Here is a 6,000-nt window from a genome sequence, read left to right on the forward strand (position 1 = left end):
CTAGAGTGTTGATGTAGTAATGTGGCCAGATGGGTAGTCCAGGGGAAAGACCTGAAATTGTCCCTTTGTGCCCTGGAAGAGACTCAGTTGGACATGGTCAGTATTGACACCACAGAGATGAGGAACGAGCTATAGCTGATACCGGGAAAGTGCAGATGAGGGACAGGATGGCTGGAGGTACGGGACAATCGTGAGCTAGGCAACCTGCAGAGATCTCTCAGGCACTCGGGATGGTGGCGGGTTCCATACTTTAAGTCCATGCGGGTCATGACGAGAAGGTAGAGCACAGGGGAGGGGAAGGGCCCGGGCCCCCGGTGCCTGGGAACCAGGCAGTTCACAAGGCAGGAACCCGGACCTGGAGGACAAGGCCCTTCATTAAGGTTTCTTTCACCCCTTCTGAGACGTAAAGGCAGAGCCAGATGGGCCTGGAGGCAAATGTATCCTAGAGTTCAGGAGTACAGCCAGGTATTTAACCCTGAAAATGATGAAGCCACTCCCTCAGCTATCAAAAATTAAAAGCAACATGAAACCGGACACTAAGTATAAAAGCATCCAACACAGGTCTGAGTTCCCACAATAACCATACCTATTTTACTGTTCCTGAAGCAGCAAACTCTTCCCGCCCTCAACCCTTTACTCCTCTCCTAAGTTTAGCTTCCCCACTGGGCAAATAGCTTGGCTTGCATCCCCTGAGGTTTAGATTATAAATCTTCATATGTTTGTGGGAAGGTCTAGAAGTCCTACCAATAGGGAACAGAGAAACTAAGCTGAGCTCATCAGAGTGAATCTGGAAGAATCCAGCGGAGTTTATTATTAACTTCAGGGGACGTTCTGGGGACCCTCCAGCCCCGAAAATAAAGTCAGAGGAGGCCCCAAGCAGCAGGAATCCAACCATTTTAAGCTGGATTAACAAATTGGCAAATGCACCCTTTTACTTATTTTATATAGTGATGTTTACCTCTGGGAAGTATCTGCTTTGTCTTCTCATTAGGCTGGTAGCTCCAGGAAGTCATGTGCTTTCTCTCTCAGCACCCAGCATGGGAGATGTTAGAATTCTAAGGCTGCTCAGAAGAGAAATGCTATCCACAGAGAGACAGCAAGGGCAACCCCACTGACTAATAAAGGAGAAGAGAATATGACTCAGAGGGGACAGAAAGTGAAAACAGATACACAGGCATTAAGCCAGTTAATGTATTACTGGATGGGCTGGAGCTGGGGTTTGAAAGGAATTAAAGGTTCTGAGGAAGAGGGGGCGGAGGTTCTTCGAGCTTCTATTGTATGTTCTAGGTCAGTGGGATCTCGGGGAAGATGGGGCTACGATAGCTGGCCACACACAAGTGGTTAAAAGACCCCAACACAATCAACTCTGCCTCGACTCAGGGTTGTTCGATGAAACCCACACTCAGCGGACACTCCTCATGAACTGGAGCAAAAGGGAAAAGAGATTCAAGAAAGAAAAAAGAACACCGCCCCCCTCCCCCATAGAATTCACTATGTATCTGTTCACTAAATGCAGAGGAAAATTCTCAAAGCAGGAAAGAAGGTATCTTCTCAAGTAGATACAATCCCGCTTGCTCCTTCCTGCTCACATTCCCAAGGCAGATCATCTGCTGAATTGTACAGGAGGCCTTATTTGCTTACTCTCCCCTTCAGCCCCCCAACTTTGAGTGGAGCCCCCTTTCTACCAAAGCCAGACTACCCGCTCCTCAGTACCACAGACCCAGAGGCCAGCCACCGCCATGTTTTCTATTCCCTCACCTCATAAGCCTGTCCAAATGCACTGGCCCTCACTGTGGCGTCATGAGCTTCTGAGGGCAGGGACCACGAATGACTCAGCTCTGCCTCAGCAGCTAGCATGACAACCTGAAGGTGATAGGTTCACCGCAAATGTTTCCTGAATGAATAACTGCCTCGGTGTCCCAGGGAAGGTCCTCTTAGTACCGGTGTCTTAGAACTAGAGTTCACAGGTGCAGCTGACCCTCCAACGAGACAGTTTGGAACTAAGTGGGCGCACTTATATGTGGATTTTTTTTTTTTTTACAGTACAGTATTTGTATTTTCTCCTTATGATTTTCTCAGTAACATTTTTTTTTCTCTAGCTTACTTTATTATGAGAATCCAATACACTGAACATATAAAACGTGTTAATTGACTTATGTTATTGGTAAGGCTTCTGGTCAACAATAGGCTATTAAGTTTTGGGGGAGTCAGAAGTTTTACATGGATTTTTGACTGGGTGATGGGGAGAGATAGCACCTCTAACTCCCTGTATTGTTCGAGCGTCAATTGTAGTTCTTGGAATTAACAGGTAGAGACTCCCTGAAGTCAGCTATGCCCCAAAACGTAATGCCACCAAGCTGAAACTAACTGAAATCCAAACAGCATTTAAGGGATTAATTTTGGGACGCCTGAGTGGTTCAGTTGGTTAAGAGTCCAACTTCAGCTCAGGTCATGATCTCGCAGTCCAGGAGTTTGGGCCCGTGTCGGGCTCTATGCTGACAGCTCAGAGCCTGGAGCCTGCTTCAGATTCTGTCTCTTTTCTCTCTACCCCTCCCCCACTCACACTCTGTCTCTCGAAAATGAATAAATGTTAAAAAAATTGTTTTTTTTTAAAAAAGGGATTAATTTTGCTTAGGAAACTTTCTCAGAAATAGCCTACCAAAAAAGAGAGTTGGAAGCAAGTTAATAATGAGATTAAGGTGCCTCCCAGGGTGCCTGGGTGGCTCGGTCAGTTGGGTGCCTGACTCTTGATTTCCACTCAGGTCATGATCTCACTGATCATGGGATAGAGCCCTGTGTTGGGCTCTGTGCTGACAGTGAGGAGCCTGCTTGGGATTCTCTCCCTCTCTCTCTGCCCCTCCCCCACTCACTCTCTCTCACTCTCTCAAAATAAACAAACATTAAAAAAACAAAAAGATGCCTTCCATTGTGTCATTAGGAAGTAACCTAAACGGAACAATAAATGGTAAGTGACATGGCAGTGCTTCATCCATTCACCCCACGTAACAGTTGTTGATGGAGGAGGCTAAGTTTTAGATGCTAGAGTTACAAAGTTGATTAAGACAGTCTCTACTTTCAAGGTGCTCATAGTCTCGTGTGGGAGAAATACATGAAAACAGATTCTAATGCCATGTAGGAGTACAAGCAGGAATATACGCTGGCTTTAAAAGAGGCCCAGAGGCTGAAACAAAAAAAGGGAATGGTCAGAAATACAGGCACAAACAATTAAGTGTGGGTCTTAATGAAATCTAGAAGAAGAAAAAAGAGTAAGAATTTGTGTGGCTGTCTCCTGCATTGTCTAGAGAAGGGTCTTGGCTAGTGGCAGTGACCATAGGATGAACAAATATGGGTTAAAGGAAATGTCTCCTTAGAACAGCCATTTGGGAAAAGAAAGGGAGATCACAATCCCAACACTATAAACATACATTTCAGATTTATATCTAAAAAGAAAAAACAGTTCCAAAAGATCATCCAGGAAATGTATGATACCTAAGTTGGGAATTTCTTTTTAGTATTATATCTAGAACAGAAAATTATAAAAAACAAACAAACAAACAAACAGATTTAACTATATGGAAACCATAAACAAAAATATCATTTGAAGTAAGAAATGGGACTTTCGGGAAAACTCTTTAAAAAGGAGAGGCTAAGACCTTCTTTCCTTCTTTGGGAACTCATGAATGCAGATTTAATGGCTGGGGCTTCAGCAGCTATCTAGGATCTTGAGGCAACTTTGAAAGGGGAAGCCATGAGGTGAAAGTAATACCACGGAGCCATTTCACCAGTACTGGACTGACTGCCTACTTCTAGGTTTCATTAATAAGAGAGAGAGAGATACCTTCTTTACTCACTACTTTTTCAGGTCTGCTATGAGCCGTCATTCACAAATTCCTAACCCACACAGAAGCTGTTTCTTAATTGAGGGACATTTCAAATCATAGGTATGAAAAAGTCACATGTTTCAGGGGAGTCAAGAGAAGGTAGTCTGAAGGCTGTAGAGTATCCAGGAGCTCTAATTCCCATCCTACCACCGCCTCCCTCATCCCCACACTATTACAGCATCTCTTGTTTCTTATGAAAAACACAGTTCAGGTGAAAAGTCTGGAAAAGAATGCACCCAACATTAACCACAGTATTCTTGGTTGTGTGATCACTGCCGGTTTTCAGTTTCTCTTTTTTGTTTCATCAGTTTTGGTTCCCCGCCTCCCTCCCCCGAAGTTTTCATCTAAATTCCAGTTAGTCAACATACCATGAAATATTAGTTTCAGGTATATAATACAGTGATTCAGTAATTCCATACAATACCTGGTGCTTACCACAACGCATGCACTCCCTGATTCCAATCACCTCTTTCACCCACCACACCCATCAGATTATTCTCTATAGTTATGACCCTGTTTCTTGGCTTGCTTCTCTTCCCCCTATGTTCATCTGTTTTGTTTCTTAAATTCCACATATGAGTGAAATCATATGGCCTTTCTCTGACTTATTTCACTTAGCATTATACTCTCTAGCTCCATCCACATCATTGCAAATGTCAAGATTTCATTTTTATGGCTGAGTAATATTCCATTGTGTATACATACCACATCTTCTTTATCTGTTCGCCTCATCAGTTTTCCAATTTATCGAGAATTCACATGTATTATGGATTTTTAGAATTTTTAAAAGCTATTTTAGAATCATCTTGGGAAACAAAACAAATACTACTCTCTTGGGATGCCTGGGTGGCTCAGTCGGTTAAGTGTCCAACTCTTGATTACAGCTCAGGACATGATCTCGTAGTTCATGAGATCGAATCTCACGTTGAGCTCTGAGCTGACAGTGAAGAGCCTGCTTGGGATTTGCCCTCTCTCTCTGCTCCTCCTGTGCATGTGTGTGCTCTCTCTCAAAATAAACATTTAAAAATAAATTAAATATTTAATTGGCACCATCCACAGGATTTTCTTCATTTACCACAAAAATACTTTTTTCTCCGTTGCCATCACCTGGCATTATCTTTGGTTTTTGTCTTTTCCACAAATGATAGATGAAAAGTGATATCCCACTGTGGTTTTCATCTGTATTTCTTTTATTAGTAATAAACTTGAGCCCCTTTTCATATATTTGTGGCCATTTGCATTTCTTCTTCAATTTCTTTCCCACTAATGTTTTTCTGTCCATGTTTATGTTACACTATTTGCTACTTATTATTAATTTGTAAGAGCTCTGAATTTAGGGGCACCTGGGTGGCTTAGTTGGTTTAGGCGTCCAACTGGTGATTTCGGCTCAGGTCATGATCTCTCAGTTTCTGAGTTCAAGCCCTGCATCGGACCCTGTGCTGGCAGCTCAGAACCTCCTTGGGATTTTCTCTCTGCACCTCCCCTGCTCTCTTGCATACTCTCTCTCTCTCTCTCTCTCCCAAAAGTAAATAAACTTAAAAAAACATAGCTCTGAATTTATCAGTTATGTACTCTTCGTTCAGTTTTTGTGGCTATGTCATCCCAGTGCGTTGTTTGACTATGTTTTATGGGGCTCTTTCCTAGGCTTAACACTCGATAGACAGAAACTCACGATTATTTGATACGGTCAAACTTCTCTATTTTTTCCTTTTGCCTTCGGAGATTCATGTAATGAATGGAATAGAAAGCCCATTTCTACTCCAGGATCATACAAATATTCACTCACATTTGCGTTTAATAATTTTTAGGGGCTTTTTACATTTAAATTTTGGAGCCATCGGGGATATATTTTGATGTAGGGGAGGCAATGATTATGCTAGGACCACATAGTTATCTTGGCCATGTTCTGAGTGGCAGAATCCATACACTTCAGGTGCTATTTAAGTAAGATGCAGGGATCCCCTGCTTTCCTCAGACTACACTCCCTTCACTTTCACAAAAGACTGACGTTAGTATCCGTTAAATCCAAAGGGGAGTTTCACTTTTGCTAAAAAAATTAATTAAAAAAATAACAAGCTGCTACTCTACTAACGTAGGTCTTTCCAAAAAGCGAAGTGGC

Source organism: Panthera tigris, chromosome B3 (assembly GCF_018350195.1).
Source record: "Panthera tigris isolate Pti1 chromosome B3, P.tigris_Pti1_mat1.1, whole genome shotgun sequence".
NCBI classification, from domain to species: domain Eukaryota; kingdom Metazoa; phylum Chordata; class Mammalia; order Carnivora; family Felidae; genus Panthera; species Panthera tigris.